General features: G+C 42.5%; 1 non-coding gene across 1 annotated transcript; it reads left to right on the plus strand.

The window, feature by feature from the left end:
- Nucleotides 1-19082: 19082 nt before the first annotated feature.
- Nucleotides 19083-19188, plus strand: LOC118480030. Its single transcript, XR_004861671.1, has one exon. It is a non-coding gene; the product is annotated as a small nucleolar RNA R71 (small nucleolar RNA).
- The last annotated feature ends 1905 nt before the right edge of the window (nucleotides 19189-21093 follow it).

Below are 21093 nucleotides of genomic sequence, written 5' to 3' on the forward strand. Positions count from 1 at the left end.
GTATCCAACCGAACAACCGGACTTTACCCGGAACATAAAGATATTGTCAATGACACTATTTCCCCTTTTCTGTGCCAGTTAGGGTCCCCGAATACCCTAACACCCGTTATACTTAATAAAACACTAGTAACTAATCTAATCACCTAATTAAACATAACTAAACACCAACCATGTCATTGAAATTGAACCATGACCCCCCCCTAACCGAACGGTCACCACAAGGGTGACACACCTTTGTCCTTGTTGATTATTTTAATCATTGTCTAGTATCTAGTAAACATAAGACATGTTGGATAAAGATGAAATTTGGTCTATAAAAACAAACAAGGGTCCATCATCTTCATTCACAAACCACACTTCAAAAACTTTGCCTTCTCTCCCTCCCTTGGAGACTCTCGGCCGAACAAAACCATCATCACCACCACTACCTTCAAGTCTTGATCAACCATTTCTTACATACTCAAAGGTGTTGAAGATCACATAAGGAAGCTCGGTGCTTACGTAATCACAAGGACCTCTCTACAACGCTATTAACCACCTTGTTTTCGCTTGATTTCTTCCCTAACCTTGAGCTAGTTGTAAGTGCTTCTAAACACTCTCTTGATCTTGTTTAAAGAGGTTAATAAGAAGTTTATCGGATAAAAATCATGAACATGCGAAAACAAAGTTTAAAGCCTTGTAAGAATGATGAATATGGTGGTTAAAGAGTAAGGAATAGTGTAAAACTTATGAAACTTGTTTTGTTATGATTATTTTATGTTGTTTGATGCTAGTAGTAGAACGGATCGTCATCTAACCGGGCTAGGTCATGTTCATGAAACATGAGCTAGTGTTATGTTAAAGTGTGAAAATGATTAGATGATGAACTCTACTACTTATGAACATGAACTTGTGTAAAAATAGTTTTTCTTGTAAAATGGAGTTCTAAACTAGTAGATCTAAAGATCTACAAGTGGTATTTTCGAAGAACCAAGTGTAAGATGCAAACCATGTCTAAAAGCCGGATCTTTCTTGAAACAAAGGCGTTTTTGTGAACAACCAAGTGTGTAAACACTTGTGTGACAAAAGGTTTTAACAAAGAAATATTTTCGTAATCCTTGGACTAGAAGTTGTAAACTTGCATTTTTTTTAAAATAAGATTTCCAAGAAACTGATTTTACTTTTAAGGATAGAAAGATCTACTAAAAATGATGGAAGGTAACTACATACTTTTACACAACTTACAAGTTCATGTGTTTGCGATTTATACTTGTTTTGACTAGTTTAGTGTTTGAATATTGTTTGTTGATGTTGGGAAAATTGTTGGTTGAATTTTGAAAAGAAAATGATACGCTAGAAAGCGTGGCCACCTCCAGTTACAGAGGAAACTCAGGCGAAATTTTTCCAGAAACATAACACTTGGAAAATATTTTTACGACAAGTGTTAAGAATATATTTTTACTTGTTTTTCTAATTAAAAATTCGCCATGAATTTTTATTTCAAAACTTCCAAGTGTCAGAGGTGGAATTTTCATAAATAGAACTTGCTAAATATATATTTAGAATATATATTTTCATAATAACCCTTGTGCGATTTTATGATTATTTTGTGAACTGCATGAATATTATTTTTAGAGTAAAAATAATATTACTAGACTACACTGAACAGTAACGATTCCAAAATAATACTAACGCCCTCACAATAAATATTTAAGTTACACAGGTATTATTATTACCACCCGAACTTTAAATGTAACTTATGTATTTTCAGAAAATACTCTTAAATGCGTATTTTGATAAAAGTATTATTTTGGCAAAATTATATGGAATAAAATATAATATTTTTGGGAAAAATATTTATATTTTGGAGATAGAATAAAAATATATTTTAAGTGTGACTTAATAATATATTTTTGGAATTACAAGAAAACGCACATGTATTGAAAACCCCATCCTTGGGAAGGAATAAATTTACTAAATAATTAAGAAGTGTACACACGAAATAGTTGTCTAACTATTTCCCAAAGACATTTAACCTTAAGCTAAGACATGACCGTCCGTCTAATAGAATTTAGTACGTGTAGGTCGTTACGCAGCAGGTTGACTGGGAGATACTATTTCAAGACGCACTTCTGTGAGTTCATGTCCCCCTTTTTCTCTTAACTGTTTTCAGTTTTAAACTGCTGGGGTGAAATACATGTTACTATGATTAGGAGTACTTTTTACATGGTATGGTTAGCATAAGGAGGGTTACTACTTAGATCATGTGAGTGAGTAGGCGGGAACTGAAGGCCATTAATCCTCAGTGTAGGACCGAGGGTCAGTAGCCAGTAGATCTATCTGGGTGTAGCGAGCCCAGCCCCAGGCCCAATAGCCCCAGGCACAAAAATATGCTAGGTTTGAGTCTTCCTACTGCACTTCACACATATCAATGGCCTTGCAAACTATTGGTGATCTCTTTATTTCCTTATTTGCTACATACCAGAGTTTTTATACTTACAAAGGTTTTACATACTCACTACACATGAACTCGCTCAACATTTTTGTTGATTTTTCCAACTTACATGTATTTCAGGGAACTAAGGATCTGGCACGGTATGCTACGTTTTCACGCTGCGTAGAGTTATGGGATCATCCGAGTTTAGGGGTTGTGGCTTTTACCTGGACGAGTCACAGTTCTTAAACTGCGTCTATTTTATGTTTGTGGTTATGTCTTCTGAACAATGTTTTCATTTTGTAGTGTTGTAAACTCGATGCATGTGTCAGCATTATAAGACAATGATGTGGTACTTTTATTTTAAAACTTAAATCAATGGATGATCTGCATGGTTTTACTTTCATATAGCTTTGTTGCGATTAAGCTATGGTATTAAGAAGTCACACCAAATAAACCCACGCTTCCGCAAAGCCAGGGTGTGACACGTGGTTTATGTTTTGTGGTGTCGTGTGTCTTGTGTCTTGCTACTCGGATTTGAGGAACCTTTTAGCATAAGTTAGGGGGAACTGAGATAAACATGCAAATCGCATTGTTATTATGGGTGCACACATAATAATAATGAGGGGTGCATGTGAGTCCCAGTGAGCCTTAACGAGTGTGAAAAAGGGTTCCGCTCTGTTGATTGATGTAAACTTAGTAGTCTATAGAAATCTTCGTGAGCTTTGACTCTTACCTTATCTCGACTCTTAACCTGTCCTCTTTCCTTATATAGAATCATGAGCGGACGAGGCCATGGGCGTGGTCACATTGTGATGACACGGGTTGAGCTGACAAACTTGATTAACACCCGTGTGGCTGAGGCTTTGGCAACCTATCAAGCTGGTACGATATGTGCCAGATACTCTTTATTCTTTTGTCGCATGCCCAACTCTTACTTGTGTGCTGTGTCTTTCATTTTCGTTTATTAGGTCAGCAAGCGAATCAAAATCAGAAAAATCCGCCTACTTGCACGTTTAAGACATTTATGGATTGTAAGCCACACACCTTCAGTGGGACTGAAGGGGCTGTGGGGCTACTTCGATGGTTCGAGAAAGCTGAGTTAGTGTTCGCTATGTGTAACTGTCCCATGGGGGACAGGGTGAAGTATGCTACCAGCACATTGGAGGATGGTGCCCTGACCTGATGGAATGCCCAAGTGAAGATGTTGGGTATCAAAATGGCTAATGCAACCACTTGGGATGACTTCAAGGAGTTAATGCGGGAGGAGTATTGTCCTCATGATGAGATTCAGAAACTTGAGAACGAATACTACAATCTGAAGATGGAGGGGTCTGAAATTGAAGCGTTCACAAAGAGGTCACATGAGCTAGCAAACATGTGCCCTAACTTGTCTCGACCCCCACCTCGAAGAATTGAGTTGTACATCAAAGGCTTGGCACCAGCAGTAAAGAGTTTGGTCACTGCTGCAAACCTTAACAATCTACCCCAGATTATCCGCTTAGCACACAAGATTACTGACCAGGAGGTCGAGCGTGGATCGCTACCGCCCCGTGTTTCTGCTACTACCCCTTCTGTTACAGCTACCACACTTGCTAGTGATAACAAGCGTAAATGGAACGATGCTGACAAAGCAACCAGTGCAAGTCAATCTCAGAAAAGGCCTGACAACAGCAATAACCGTAGTTTCAGTCAGTCGTCCTCAGTTAACCAAGGTCAGGGCAGCAATCAGAGTCAAGGCTCCTATGTTGGTAGGAAGCCAAAATGCAACAAGTGTGGGTATCATCATCACAGACCATGTATCCGAGCTTGCCACCGGTGTGATAAGGTGGGTCATATGGCAAAAGACTATAGAGCTCCGTACCCGAAGCGGCAGTAGCAAAACCAGCAGCAGAATCAGCAGCATCAACAACAACAAAGGCAACAGCCCCATCAGAACCAAGGTTTTAAGATGGGGTGTTACCAGTGTGGGGATGAGGGTCATATTAAACGGGATTGCCCTCAGCTGAATCAGAATGCCAACGATAACAACAACCATTAGAACAACAACAACAATGCTGGGAACAACAATAATGGCAACAATGGGGGCAATGGAGCTTGTGGAAGGGTATTTACAATTGGTGCTGGTGATGCTAGGAACAACGGCAATGTCGTGACTGGTACGTTTTCTGTGAACAACCTCTTTGCTTCTGTATTATTTGATTCCGGTGCTGATTGGAGTTATGTGTCCCTAGAGCTTAGTCAGCGATTAGGGTTAGCTCCAACTGTAACGACTCACCCAAAAATATCCTAAAACGCTACGTAAATAAAAACCCGGACCCCTAAAACCCTAATATACATGAAAAACCAAGAAATCAAGAATTTAGAGTTTCAGGCGGGTCGCCTAAACCATAAGAGGAGTTTACGCGGGCCGCGTCAACTTAAAACCATTCCGGATAAGTATGAAAGCTTCATACGAGCCGCGTAAAAGATAGGACAAGCTTACGCGGGCCGCGACAGCAAGGCGGTTCTCCGGATAAGCTTAAGGGACACGCGTCGCGACTACCGGTGACCCAGCATACACCGATCTGATCCACACACCCACGCGGGTTGCGTAAGTCTTCCTTTGATTTTACGCGGGCCGCGAGGCGCCCTGTTTCTGACGTGCTTGTCGTGGCACACGCAAATTTAATCCCAATAACCAACTATAGATAGTGGTAAAAGGGTATCGAACTCAGGGAGTATGTGGAAAGTGTGTTGATTTTATAGCTTTGCGAATTAACTACAATTAACCTAATTTGCAGAAAATAAAGTTCAATGATTTGGATTGTTGTTTTAGAAAACTATATTAATAACTAATTGCAGATAAAAGTTGGTTGTTTAACAGATTAGGAGAACAATGACCATCTTAGGATTCAGTTTCCTTTAACAATTGTCTGAAATTTCAACTAGAAAGAGTTACATAGACATAACTCGTACATACATAATTGAAGTGATAAAAGGGAACAAAGTACTCGGATTTCTAATGCGAGGTTGTTTCCCGATGATCAATTAATCAATAACCAACCCTAACCCTTCCCGTGATATCTCGATTGCCAACGGCACCAAGAACGTACGATCGAGACTAGAAATTGCACTATCAATTAACAAGCTACAAACAATTATGCATACACCATGATATTCAAGCAACGCAATTTATCATTCTAGAAATTCAGAAATAAACACACAAAAGTTCAAGAAAAACCTTCTCCTAAGATGATCACCGAGAGTTTTAGCCACACATAGCTTGGTGAATCATCATAACAAAGAGTTCAATGTTCATACAAATCGAAATCACAAACCGAATGTTAGAAATTGTTCCAAGCCAAGCAAAATCACCCAAAATCGCCCCTAGTCTGTTCTCCAACTGATCAATGATGAGAATAACCCAAAAGACACAATAAAACTGATTTTAATGATGACAGTTACAATTTTCCGCAGCTTCCACCGTAACTTACAGTACCACCGTAAGTTACGGTGGACATAATGTTGTTACGGTGAAAACAGTCTGCTTTACGGTGGAATCCAGGTGGAATTCAGGTCCACCGTAAATTATGGTGGAACCGTAAATTACGGTGGAAACCTGAATTTTGCACTTTGTTTCATCTTTCGTTCCACGCGCGACCCGTTCAACTCCAAACCGTCCAAAGCTGCGTTTTATCCACTTTAAGCTCCCGAACCGCACCTGAAACATAAGCAACCGTAGTCATCTAATTCAAGATAATTATGCGATTATGTGAAGGATTAATTTGTCTTTTAACATGATTAAGGGTTGTCCAATGGACCACCCGTCACATCCCCACACTTAACCGTTGCTTGTCCCAAGCAACTCATCAAATCAATTTCAATACAAGTGATCAATTTAGACCAAGCAAAAACATGCAATCATTTTACTAACCCCTTTTTAACACCCAAAACAATACACCCCTCTCTAAACCTCTCCTCTCGGCTACAAGTGAAAAGTAGCAAAGATAAGCTAGACACTCAATAGGCAAACGGGTGGTTGCACAATTATAGGCTTGTACCTAAATCGATCCTTCTCCTACAAGTGCTAAACATGAATGCAAATCAAAGGGACTTTCGAGGTTGTAACGTGGCTAGGTGTAAAGGTGGGAAATGGAATATATATGAAGTAGCGAAAACTTAACCCGGTCCTTTTATTACACAATAAAGCAAACTAACACTAACAATCTAAACTACTATGTACGAGACAACTAAACAACTATCTTTTTCATTTTTTTTCAAGCAAAGCAAACAAACATACAATGAAACATCAAACATATCTACATCATACTACTCAAACTACTACTACTAGCACTAAAAGACCGGGTCAAATTGGGTAAATTTTTAAGTAAGTAGCTAGGGGTAACAAACGATAGGCTTTTAGGCACAAAATTGACAACTAAATGTCCGAACCCCCACCCCTCTCACTACCAAACTCATATATATAATTTATGAGGTCCAACCCCCCAAATCCCACACTCACACACACTAAAGACGAGGCTACCTAGATGCCCTTATCCTTTTCGCATTCATGCCTAACTAAGGACTCAAACCGCATTCAAGCACAAGTTCTAATGTACCCCCACCCGTAGCCACTCTCATCAAAGATAAGCATTATTTATATACAAATGTGGCTTCAACTCTCACCAAGAATGAAAGGGTATCAAGGGTTGCCGGTGCACCATTTGGGTGTAGTCCAGGGTGTTCAAATTCTCACAATGTTTTGCTTGATTTAAAAAAATTTTAAAAACCTCAAAATTTTCCCCCGATCCCCACACTTGGGATACATTGACCCCAATGTATGGTTTTGGGAAGAATTGATCGCTAAAACGCTTCATCATCAACAAAAGCTTTAAATCTCAAACCCCAAATTTCTTTTTTTTTTATTTTTTAAATCTAAAAGCAAACGAACTAACTACCAATATTTCAAAGCTAAAGAACATAACAAGGCTTAAGAAAGAGTACATTGACCTGGTGAAGTTTGACACAACAGATGTTGTGGATAATCCGACTTCCTATCACCACCATCACACAAATATCCGCACATCTTCCCCATACTTGAATGTCGCCTTGGCCCTGAAACATAGAAAGATAAAAACAGCAAGATCAATATAAAACCTCGGGTTGCCTCCCGAGAAGCGCTAAGTTTTCAGGTCTTCAGCCAGACCATGCCACCCCCCATTTATGGTGGCTCAAAGAAAAGATTTCTATCATCTCCATCATTTCCTCGTGTCATTGAGCAAAATGCATCCATCTCATGTTCGTTCGGTGGAAAATCACGTACACTCCTGCTTGAACCTTCATACTTTTCTTCACGACCCGGTGGTTTATTCATTTTCGTTCTTTGACACATGCTTTTCATATGACCATTAGATTCGCTATCCTTCCCCTCAATGGACTCATAACTAATAATCCTCGTCTGAACATCAAAGAACAACATACGGCTCTTTTCGGTCATAATAATCATCCTGTCTCTACAGTTGATTTGAGCAGTTGATTTGAGCATTTGCTATATAGAGAAACGGTCGACCCAAAATCACCCTTTGTTGCGACGCCATCTTGGTAGTAGCATAATCTAAGACCAGAAAATCAACCGGGTATTCGAATTCTCCCAACCGAATCATAACATTCCTAACCACTCCTCGCGGACGCCTCCAACTCTCATCCGCCAAACTCACCATGGTGTCTATATCTTCGAGCGGACCAAAATCATACATGTCATATAGATCACTTGGTAACACACTCATGCTCGCCCCGTAGTCCAACAATGCGTGAGGGATTTTTAATTTTCCCACACGGATAGACACGATTGGTGCTCCATGTTCTTTATCATTTTCACCATCGGTGTCCTTCCCTATACCTGTATTTATTTGACACGAAGAGGTTAGAAATTTTTCATTAAATTCTGTACTAGGAACGGTGCTTACCACATTGATATTAACGCTTTTTATGTTCTTGGGATTTGTCACCGTGTCACTCGGTAACTGGCCTTTTGCTTTCTTCAGTATCGCCACTTCACTCGCAAGTTGACCCATTTGAGTGGTTAACGATTGAATAGCTGTCACACCCCCAAAATCCACCTGCGGAGTATCACCGCTTGGGAGCGTGACTGACCAGGATCAAGCCACCAATCATATTGAACATATAAATAAATAGTAAATGTTATCCATCAACACGAAAGGTGTTTATCAAAACCAATGTAAGTAAGTGTAGCGGAAGCATTAATGTAAAACCCAACATAAGTATTAATGTTTGCAACGTCATAATTGTTTAATAAGTAATCACGATCCATTTGCCCACAACGACCTGCTCCTCCTTGTGCAAGCTCCATAAGTACCTAAGGTCCTGCAAGGCATGCAGCAAACAATCAACAACTAGTTGAGCGAGTTCACAGAAAGTAAGTTCGTATTAATAATGCGTATGTTCATCTAGTGGGGGCTTCCCATACAAGTATATACTACTGGTGAGGGATTCTCACATTTATCCTTTATAATGGGGGCTTCCCACTATGGTACTTACTAGACTATTTGCAACCATGTGTTCTTCTTAATCCAAGAACAGGAATACGTACAAGGTCACGCAGGATTTACGTGAGTGCCCTTCCCCGAGGACAGTGGTACGCGTGGGGTTTACGTAGGATTTACGTAAGTGTCCTTCCGACCCGGAAGACAGTTGTGGGTATTAGGTTACGTAGGATTTACGTAAGTGTCCTCCCGACCCGGGAGACAATGGTAAATACTAGTTTACGTAGGTTTTACGTAAGTGTCCTGACTAACCTGAGGACGATGGTCTATAGTCTAGTGATAGCGTAAGTACGAGTAATTATCCATTTCACATAATCCAACCCAATTCCCAACCCGGGAATCCCATGCCTTGGCTGTGTGAACTCACCTTGGGTTGCTCGGCAGATACACAAAAGGAGAGGGTTCTTGAACTAACAGTGGTCAACCACGTCCTAACAGGGTTACCATACAAGTCAGGTTTTGACTCAAGTAATGCACGTATAAGTCATGGCAAACACGTAATCAGTCAAATACACTTTAACAGTTAATAACGTTTGCAAGATTTGGACTCGCACAAGCCCAACATCCTTGTGCGGTCCACCCGATGAAATTCAATAGTTCCCGGCCCACATAACAATTCAATAACATATCGGCCCAATATAAAAAGTCCAACATAAAGGTCTCAGCCCAACTAATAGCATGTAAATGTCTTGTGCGATCCAACTGATCTTGTATGATCCGGTTGGGTTGTGCGATCGGGAATGGGCATGTGCGGTTTAATTTGGGTTGAGCGGCCCAACTACTTATCAACATTACAAACGGTGCGGTCCAGCAACCTTGTGCGAGTGGAGTCTTGGGCAGTCCGGCCCAGTAACAACAACAGTCCAATTATAGGTACGGCCCAAATAGCAAACCTTGTGCGACCAGGAGCCTTGTGCGAATGGGCTCCCTTGTGCGGTTTGGCTTGCCTTGTGTGATGAGGACTCTTGTGCGATCCGAGTCCCTTGGGCGATTGGTTTAAACGTCCGGGTTTCATGTAATCAGTTACAACCATTTATCATGCCACTCAATTACAAGGTTTCTAAATTTACAATCAATCAACAGTTTTCTTGTTTTCCAATCAAAATACAATCGATCAAGCTAGCCAATTATCATTCAATCCACAAGAACCCTAATTACATATCAAGTCTAATCATCAAGCATAGCAAGCAAATATAACAACTCGATACTTATCCAAGTCCGATACATCACAGCCGAAACATCATTGATCAAACATAACATCTTAAATCCTTATTCTGATTTGATTCATAACATCCAGATTATCATGCAATCTAATTCGCAAACAAGACATGATAGTCGAACAATAACTACAATCACATATCCGATTAGCTAGAACATTAACACACGATCAATATTAAAACACTATCGATTATCATCATACTAAATCATGCTATCAAGAACCCTAGGTTATCATTCGAGATTATCATATCACACACAACATAATATCATCAAACAATAGTTAATCATACTAACCGAATAGAGAAGGAACGAGACTTGATCCGAACAAGAGAATGGTCCGAACCCTATGAACTTCGATGAGGATGATGTTTGGCTGCCTTCGGTTCGTGAGAGAGAGAGAGAGAGGAGAGCTAGGGTTTTGTGTGTGATAGTGTTTTTGTGACAAATAAGGATACCAATCCCCAACTATGGGGTTTACACGATTAAAAGGAGTGGGCCGACCCTTAATTGGGTTGCCCCTAATCCGAGCACAATGGCACGGCCCAAAGGCCTTGTGTGATTGATTGTGTAGTGTTGTGCGGTTCGGGTTTCATTCAAACATGTAAAACACACATTCACCTATCATACATACATACCTTTACACCAAGCATGTATCAAATATATCATTTATCAAATCAATCATATAGCTTCACATAAGTACGTGACGTTACAAGGTAGGTCTAAAGTACGAGTTGTCACATTATCCCCAACTAAAAAGAAATTTCGTCCCGAAATTTGGTACGCACTCACTGAGGAAGCTAGGTAAGTTGTATTGTTTACTGGTTTTCCTGGGGTGTCACATCCTCCCCCCGTCGATCTGGAATTTCGTCCCGAAATTCCGCAGTAGTAGCTTCAACTTCAGTAGTGGTTGCATTGGTTCCGAATAAATGGGGGTACTTTTCTGTCATCCTGTCTTCGCGTTCCCAGGTGTACTCTGGGCCACGTTTGGAGTTCCAACGAACTCGAACAAGAGGGATTCTCTTGTTTTTGAGGACCTTCACATCCCGGTCCGTGATTCAACTGGTTCCTCGACGAACTGCAACCGCTCGTCGATAGTGAGTTCCTTAAAAGGAACTATGAGGGTCTCATCTGACAGGCACTTCTTCAGATTCGACACATGAAAGACATTGTGAACTGCACCGAGTTCAGCTGGTAGGTTTAGCTTGTAGGCCACTTTGCCGATTTTCTCAATGATTTCGAACGGTCCGACGTACCGCGGATTTAGTTTGCCCCGTTTGCCAAAACGAACCACACCCTTCCAGGGTGAGACTTTAAGTAAAACCCGGTCCCCGACCTAAAATTCCAATGGTTTTCTACGCTTGTCCGCGTAGGCTTTCTGACGGTCGCGTGCTGCCGCCATGCGTTGTCTTATCCGTGCGATCTTTTCTGTGGCGTCCACTACAATCTCTGGACCCGTAATCTAACTATCCCCCACCTCTGCCCAACAGAGAGGTGACCGGCGTTTACGTCCGTACAATGCCTCGAATGGAGCGGCTTGTATGCTGGTGTGATAACTATTATTATATGAGAACTCCACCAAAGGGAGATGCTTTTCCCAGCCGTTGCCGAAATCAATAACGCATGCCCTAAGCATGTCTTCAAGAGTTTGGATCGTTCGCTCAGACTGCCCATCCGTCTGAGGATGATATGCTGTGCTCATGTCTAACCGTGAGCCGAAAGATTTGTGCATCGCTTGCCATATTTCTGACGTGAATCGTGCATCCCGATCCGAAATAATGGAGGTGGGCACCCCGTGCCTCGAAACAACTTCTTTAAGGTAGATGTCTGCGAGAGTGGAGAACTTATCCGTTTCCTTTATAGCTAGGAAGTGTGCAGACTTGGTGAGTCGATCCACGATCACCCATATGGTATCATTCCCACGCTGAGATCTAGGTAGGCCTGTAATGAAATCCATGGAAATTTCTTCCCATTTCCATTGCGGTATCGTGGGTTGCTGAAGTAGGCCCGCTGGTTTCTTGTATTCCACCTTGACTCTCGCACAGGTAAAGCACTTGCTGACATAGGTAGCGATGTGGGCCTTCATGCTAGGCCACCAATAAGTAGTCCTGATGTCGTGGTACATTTTGTCCGACCCTAGATGTACCGAGTAGCGAGACTTGTGAGCTTCATCCCTTACCAGCTCGCGTAGACCGCCATAAAGTGGGACCCAAATACGCCCTGTTACATAGTAGGCGCCGTCTGCCTTCTGTTCTAACCGCTGTCGTGAGCCGCGTAGGGCTTCAGCCCTAACGTTTTCTGGTTTCAATGCTTCTACCTGAGCATCTCGTATCTGTGCAGGAAGGCTAGACTGATTCGTAAGCTGTAGCGCTCGCACGCGCCGAGGTAAAGTTTCTTTCCGACTGAGGGCGTCAGCCACAACATTGGCTTTGCCTGGATGGTACTTGATGGCGCATTCGTAGTCGTTCAGTAGTTCAACCCATCGACGTTGACGCATGTTCAATTCCTTCTACTTAAGAATATGCTCGAGACTCCTGTGATCGGTGTAAATCGTGCACCTGGTACCGTACAGGTAGTGTCGCCATATCTTTAGCGCGAAAACAACAGCTCCCAGCTCTAAATCGTGTGTCGTGTAGTTCCGTTCGTGAACCTTGATTTGACGTGAAGCGTAAGCAATAACCTTATCCCGTTGCATCAATACACATCCAAGACCCTGGATGGATGCATCACAATAAACCACGAAGTCGTCCGTGCCCTCTGGCAAGGAGAGGATAGGTGCACTGCAAAGTCTATCCTTTAGGTGCTGAAAAGCAGTTTCCTGAGTGTTGCCCCAACGGTAGGTGACACCCTTCTGTGTCAGTAGTGTAAGCGGCTGAGCAATCTTTGAAAAGTCTTTAATAAACCGTCTGTAGTACCCCGCCAAACCCAAAAATTGGCGTATTTCCGTTGGCGTACGTGGTGCAGGCCAGTTTCTGATCGAGTCTACCTTGGATGGATCGACATGGATCCCATCCTTGTTCACTACGTGGCCTAAGAAGTGGACTTCACGAAGCCAGAAGTCGCATTTCGAAAACTTAGCGTACAGCTGTTCCTTCCGTAGGAGTTCCAAAATAAGGCGTTGGTGCTGCTCGTGCTCCTCCTGACTCTTAGAGTAGATTAGGATGTCGTCGATGAAGACAATGACGAACTTGTCAAGATAGGGTTTGCACACCCTGTTCATAAGGTCCATAAATACGGCAGGCGCGTTCGTTAACCCGAACGACATGACAAGAAACTCGTAGTGGCCGTAGCGAGTTCTGAATGCTGTTTTGGAGACGTCCTCCTCCCGGACTCTCAGCTGATGATAACCTGACCTTAGGTCTATCTTCGAATAGTAGCACGACCCTTGCAACTGGTCGAATAAATCATCTATGCGCGGAAGTGGATAACGGTTCTTCACCGTCACCTTGTTGAGTTCACGGTAGTCGATGCACATTCTGAACGTACCGTCTTTCTTTCTCACGAATAACACTGGAGCTCCCCAAGGTGAAGAGCTTGGACGAATGAAGCCCTTTTCCAAGAGCTCTTGTAGCTGCTTTGACAGTTCCTCCAATTCTGATGGAGCTAGACGATATGGTGCGCGAGCTATGGGTGCTGCTCCTGGAGCGAGCTCGATTTGAAATTCGACCTGACGGTGAGGCGGTAAGCCAGGTAAGTCTTCAGGAAACACCTGAGGGTAGTCGCGTACAACTGGAATATCCTCCAGTTTCTTTTCCTTCACTGATGCATCTGAAACGAGTGCCAAGATTGCGGTGTGACCCTTCCGCAGACACTTCTGAGCCTTCAAGAAAGAGATGATGCCTACCACTGCACCACTCCTGTCACCTTGAACTTCGAGGGGTTCTTGACCAGAACGGGGAATGCGAATAATCTTCTCGCTGCATAGAATCTCTGCCTGATGTTGGGAGAACCAATCCATCCCTATGACGATGTCGAAGCTTCCCAAGACTATGGGAATAAGGTCGATGGAGAAAACTTGACCGGCTAAGACAATACTACAACCCTTGACTATTTGCGTGGCTTCTAAACTCTTACCATTTGCTAACTCTACGACATGTTTGGTGTTTAGGGGTGTTGATGTACGTTTTAACAATTTACTGGCTTTCACAGAAATATAACTTGTATCCGCACCCGAATCAAATAAAACAGTAACATATATATCGTCGAGGAGAAACTTACCCATAACCACATTGGGATCGTTCATTGCATCTCCTTGTCCTAGCACGAAAGCTCGACCCCTTGCCTCGTTGCCATTGTTGTTGTTGTTCCCACCGTTGTTGTGCCCGTTGCCTTGGTTATTGTTGTTGCGATTCTGGTTCTGGTTCAGTTGAGGACAATCGCGTTTGAAATGACCTTCAGCCCCACACTGGAAACATCCCCGGTTTCCACGCTGTGGCTGCTGCTGCTGTGGGTTCTGTGGAGCTGGTTGTTGCGGTTGCTGGTTTTGATTTGCAGGCCGTGGGCTCCTTCAGTCTTTGGCCTCGCGACCCATCTTGAGACATCTTTGACAACGACCCTTGTTGCACTGGCCGCTGTGATGTCTGTTGCAGTTGTGACACTTGGGGTGAAACCCTTGATACCTTCTCTGTCTATGGCCACTAGAGGATTGCTGGCTGGGACTCTGGTAGTGATCAGTCTTCTGTTGCTGAGCTTGGGATTGAACTGTTGCTGAACCTTTGCTAGAATCCCCATCCCACTTTCTTTTGTTGTCACTGAGTGTAGTGGGAGTAGCGGCTGAAGTGGTAGCACTGATGCGTTTGGGCAACTTGTTCTGTTCCACCGCCTGATCCGTGAGGCGATGAGCAAGACGCTGAATATCTTGAATGTTGTCGAGATTAGCCGATGTAACATGGCTCTGAATTTCTGAGGCTAGACCCTTGAGGTACAACTCGATGCGCTTAATTGGAGGGTCTACCATGGTTGGGCACAAGATAGCCAGTTCGTTCGATCGTTTCGTGTAAGCTTCTATTTCTGACCCCGTCATCTTCAAGTGATAAAACTCATTCTCCAACTTGTGAATATCATCCCTTGTGCAGTACTCACGTTTGATAAGTTCTTTGAAATCGTTCCATGGGGTGGCGTTAGCAGTTGCCAACCCGAGAATCTGAACTTGGGCGTTCCACCAAGTGAGCGCAATCCCTTCCAACGTGCCAGTGGCATACTTGACCCTGCGAGCCTCAGGGCATTCGCACATCTCGAACACAGACTCGAGCTTTTCAAACCAGTGGAGGAGTCTCACTGCCCCCTCTGTGCCGCTGAAAGTACTTGGACGACAGTCCATGAAGTTCTTGAAAGTGCAGACAGGTTGCTGCGCGTGTTGACCTATTGTGTACGAATAGGGCAAAGTTTAATTACAAGGGCTAGTTTAGGAGTGTAGGATCTAAAGATCCTAGTGTGTGCTATGACTACAGGATATACTACCTGCTTGTGCGGCTGCAAGTGCCGCAGCAACTTGAGCTTGAACGAGAGCCTCTAGCTGGGCTTGAGTCATGTTAATTCGTCCAGACATGATCTTCATAGTAAAAGTAACGTAAGTGAGAGTGGTTCGCGAGTAGGGCGATGACAGAAAAGCGTAAGCACGTAGGTATTCTCATGTAATAAAGTCATGTGTATCTAAGCGTAATGCGAGCAAAGTTCTATATAGTTCTAGCATGCAGGCAATAAACATAAACCTTATTACCTAGGATGTCGAGTCTTGCACGTGGAGCGAAGCGTCGTTGAGAGCACTGTTCTGGTTATAGTCTGGTTTTAATAAAACGTTTTCCCATATTAAAACCAAGTTCTCTATAACCAATGGCTCTGATACCAATCTGTTACACCCCCAAAATCCACCTGCGGAGTATCACCGCTTGGGAGCGTGACTGACCAGGATCAAGCCACCAATCATATTGAACATATAAATAAATAGTAAATGTTATCCATCAACACGAAAGGTGTTTATCAAAACCAATGTAAGTAAGTGTAGCGGAAGCATTAATGTAAAACCCAACATAAGTGTTAATGTTTGCAACGTCATAATTGTTTAATAAGTAATCACGATCCGTTTGCCCACAACGACCTGCTCCTCCTTGTGCAAGCTCCATAAGTACCTAAGGTCCTGCAAGGCATGCAGCAAACAATCAACAACTAGTTGAGCGAGTTCACAGAAAGTAAGTTCGTATTAATAATGCGTATGTTCATCTAGTGGGGGCTTCCCATACAAGTATATACTACTGGTGAGGGATTCTCACATTTATCCTTTATAATGGGGGCTTCCCACTATGGTACTTACTAGACTATTTGCAACCATGTGTTCTTCTTAATCCGAGAACAGGAATACGTACAAGGTCACGCAGGATTTACGTGAGTGCCCTTCCCCGAGGACAGTGGTACGCGTGGGGTTTACGTAGGATTTACGTAAGTGTCCTTCCGACCCGGAAGACAGTTGTGGGTATTAGGTTACGTAGGATTTACGTAAGTGTCCTCCCGACCCGGGAGACAATGGTAAATACTAGTTTACGTAGGTTTTACGTAAGTGTCCTGACTAACCTGAGGACGATGGTCTATAGTCTAGTGATAGCGTAAGTACGAGTAATTATCCATTTCACATAATCCAACCCAATTCCCAACCCGGGAATCCCATGCCTTGGCTGTGTGAACTCACCTTGGGTTGCTCGGCAGATACACAAAAGGAGAGGGTTCTTGAACTAACAGTGGTCAACCACGTCCTAACAGGGTTACCATACAAGTCAGGTTTTGACTCAAGTAATGCACGTATAAGTCATGGCAAACACGTAATCAGTCAAATACACTTTAACAGTTAATAACGTATGCAAGATTTGGACTCGCACAAGCCCAACATCCTTGTGCGGTCCACCCGATGAAATTCAATAGTTCCCGGCCCACATAACAATTCAATAACATATCGGCCCAATATAAAAAGTCCAACATAAAGGTCTCAGCCCAACTAATAGCATGTAAATGTCTTGTGCGATCCAACTGATCTTGTATGATCCGGTTGGGTTGTGTGATCGGGAATGGGCTTGTGCGGTTTAATTTGGGCTGAGCGGCCCAACTACTTATCAACATTACAAACGGTGCAGTCCAGCAACCTTGTGCGAGTGGAGTCTTGGGCAGTCCGGCCCAGTAACAACAACAGTCCAATTATAGGTACGGCCCAAATAGCAAGCCTTGTGCGACCAGGAGCCTTGTGCGAATGGGCTCCCTTGTGCGGTTTGGCTTGCCTTGTGTGATGAGGACTCTTGTGCGATCCGAGTCCCTTGGGCGATTGGTTTAAACGTCCGGGTTTCATGTAATCAGTTACAACCATTTATCATGCCACTCAATTACAAGGTTTCCAAATTTACAATCAATCAACAGTTTTCTTGTTTTCCAATCAAAATACAATCGATCAAGCTAGCCAATTATCATTCAATCCACAAGAACCCTAATTACATATCAAGTCTAATCATCAAGCATAGCAAGCAAATATAACAACTCGATACTTATCCAAGTCCGATACATCACAGCCGAAACATCATTGATCAAACATAACATCTTAAATCCTTATTCTGATTTGATTCATAACATCCAAATTATCATGCAATCTAATTCGCAAACAAGACATGATAGTCGAACAATAACTACAATCACATATCCGATTGGCTAGAACATTAACACACGATCAATATTAAAACACTATCGATTATCATCATACTAAATCATGCTATCAAGAACCCTAGGTTATCATTTGAGATTATCATATCACACACAACATAATATCATCAAACAATAGTTAATCATACTAACCGAATAGAGAAGGAACGAGACTTGATCCGAACAAGAGAATGGTCCGAACCCTATGAACTTCGATGAGGATGATGTTTGGCTGCCTTCGGTTCGTGAGAGAGAGAGAGAGGAGAGCTAGGGTTTTGTGTGTGATAGTGTTTTTGTGACAAATAAGGATACCAATCCCCAACTATGGGGTTTACACGATTAAAAGGAGTGGGCCGACCCTTAATTGGGCTGCCCCTAATCCGAGCACAATGGCACGGCCCAAAGGCCTTGTGTGATTGATTGTGTAGTGTTGTGCGGTTCGGGTTTCATTCAAACATGTAAAACACACATTCACCTATCATACATACATACCTTTACACCAAGCATGTATCAAATATATCATTTATCAAATCAATCATATAGCTTCACATAAGTACGTGACGTTACAAGGTAGGTCTAAAGTACGAGTTGTCACAATAGCTTTGTCACGGATTTCATCTTTTTGTATACAAACCTCATCAAGCTGATTTCTTCGTTGCATCTCCATTTGCATCGCTTTCAACATCTCCATGACCTCATTTCCACTCGAGGAACCTTGACCCGAAAACCCACCTTGATTATTAAACGGTTGGCGTGGAACAAAGTTACCTTGACTTCCTTGAAAATTCGGGTTGGCTTGGTTTGAGGGATTCCCATATCGAAAATTTGGGTGGTTTCGTAAAGCGGGGTGGTAAGTATTTGAATTCATGTTGTAATTTCTACCACCCCCACCTTGCCCTTGTAATGCATTTACCTCCTCATATTGCCCTTCCACTCCTTGGCAATTTTCCGCCGCATGCCCTAATTCGTTGCAAAGTGCACAAACATCATAGATTTGATTAGTGGTTTGTACATTTGCATCTTCCGCTGCATGTACTTGGGTTCTAGTAATAGCCGGTCGTGCTCTCCTTGACGATTGAGCTTTCCTTTTTGAAGTAATCGACATTTGTTCCAAAAACAGCCAATCATCTTGCTTGTAGTTCGTACCAAAAGTACCATTTGTGATGGACATCAAGTCGCGAGCATCTTCGGAACATAACCCCTCATGAAATGCATTCAACAACTCCCAAAGCTCAATCCCATGATGAGGGAAATTCTTTATCATCATGTTAAAACGTTCAAAAGCCTCATAGAATATCTCACCTTGTTGTTGTTGAAAACTTCTCAACCCTTTCCTAGCATCATTTGTCTTTTGAGCGATGTAAAATTCATCCAAAAAGGTTTGTTGCATTTCCCCCCATGTATATGTAGATGCGGAAGGTAATGTGTAGAACCACTTTTTCGCCTTGTCTTCCAAAGAAAATTGGAATAGTACCAATTTAATATCATCGGCTGAGAATCCTTGACTCCCAAGAGTGTTGCAAGTCGAGTCATAAGCCTCCAAATGAAAATAAGGCTCTTCCGTTGCTAAACCCTTATATTTTGGCAAGCTTTGCAATGAGTTGGTCCTCACTTCAAATGTCCTCCCTTGATCATTGTGAGGAATGACTACCGGTGAAGGATTATGAGTGATAATTGGCCTGAAATGCGCTTCTATACCTCTTGCATGTTCTCTAAGATGCCTCCTTGGTACACCCAACCGAACTCTTGGACGCATCGGACCCATTGGTCTTCGCATATGCCCTTGTGGTGCCAACGGTTGTTGAAATTGTTGTTGTGTCATCGGTGGGTTTTGAATTGGCCTTTGGAATTGTTGAACATTCGGTGGACGAACTTGTTGCAATGGTACCGGACGTTGCAATTGTGATCCTTGTGGCCTTGGCCTAACGTGTTGTGGTATGAGTTGATGTTGTTGTGGCACTCCACCAACACTTGGCATTACTTGAAATTGACCTTGCACATACCCAAAGTCTCCTTGGTCTCCATCACCCCCATACGCATACCCATCTGCATCATAACCCTCAAATTCCTCATATCCCTCATCATAACCATCTCCTTGAATTCCCGAAGATTGCCCAAATGGAAGAGTCGAGTACTAAAAACCTGACTGTTTTGATGGTCGAAACGATGAAGCATGGACAATGGTCGAGATTGATGCTATGGTATGGCTTGAGTATGACGGACCCGTACCCGGGAAGAAATGGGATAATGGTGGTATAGTAGTGGAAGGATTAAAGGTGATGGTTGGTTCTTCTTGGGTAGTAATGGGTTGTGTGGTGTTGGTTGGTATAGTGTCATGAGGTGGAGTAGGAATTGTAGTGGAATTTGGTATGGTTGTGTTTGGTGATGGTTGTATGGAAGTAGGTATAAATGATGAGGTCGTTTGACCCGTTGTGGGTGGTACTCGTGTTTCGTCCATGATATTTCTTGGTGTAATAGGTGAAGTGGGTGAACCGATGATTCTGTTTTCTCGTAATAAAAATCTGTTTTGCCTTAGCGTTCTTTCGATTTCCGGATCAAATGACAATGGTGACGCTTTTTGAGAGCCTCTAGTATGCATGCACCTGTAGAACCTGCACACTAAACACACCAGTGTAAACCCGAAAATAACAAAGAAAAACTAACAAATTGACACACGTTGCGCACTACTCCCCGACAACGGCGCCAAAATTTGACGTGCTTGTCGTGGTACACGCAAATTTTATCCCAATAACAACTATAGATAGTGGTAAAAGGGTATCGAACTCAGGGAGTATGTGGAAAGTGTGTTGATTTTATAGCTTTGCGAATTAACTACAATTAATCTAATTTGCAGAAAATAAAGTTCAATGATTTGGATTGTTGTTTTAGAAAACTAAATTAATAACTAATTGCAGATAAAAGTTGGTTGTTTAACAGATTAGGAGAACAATGACCATCTTAGGATTCAGTTTCCTTTAACAATTGTGTGAAATTTCAACTAGAAAGAGTTACATAGACATAACTCATACATACATAATTGAAGTGATAAAAGGGAACAAAGTACTCGGATTTCTAATGCGAGGTTGTTTCCCGATGATCAATAAATCAATAACCAACCCTAACCCTTCCCGTGATATCTCGATTGCCAACGGCACCAAGAACGTACGATCGAGACTAGAAATTGCACTATCAATTAACAAGCTACAAACAATTATGCACACACCATGATATTCAAGCAACGCAAGT

This window comes from Helianthus annuus, chromosome 6, assembly GCF_002127325.2.
Source record: "Helianthus annuus cultivar XRQ/B chromosome 6, HanXRQr2.0-SUNRISE, whole genome shotgun sequence".
Classification (NCBI taxonomy): Eukaryota; Viridiplantae; Streptophyta; class Magnoliopsida; order Asterales; family Asteraceae; genus Helianthus; species Helianthus annuus.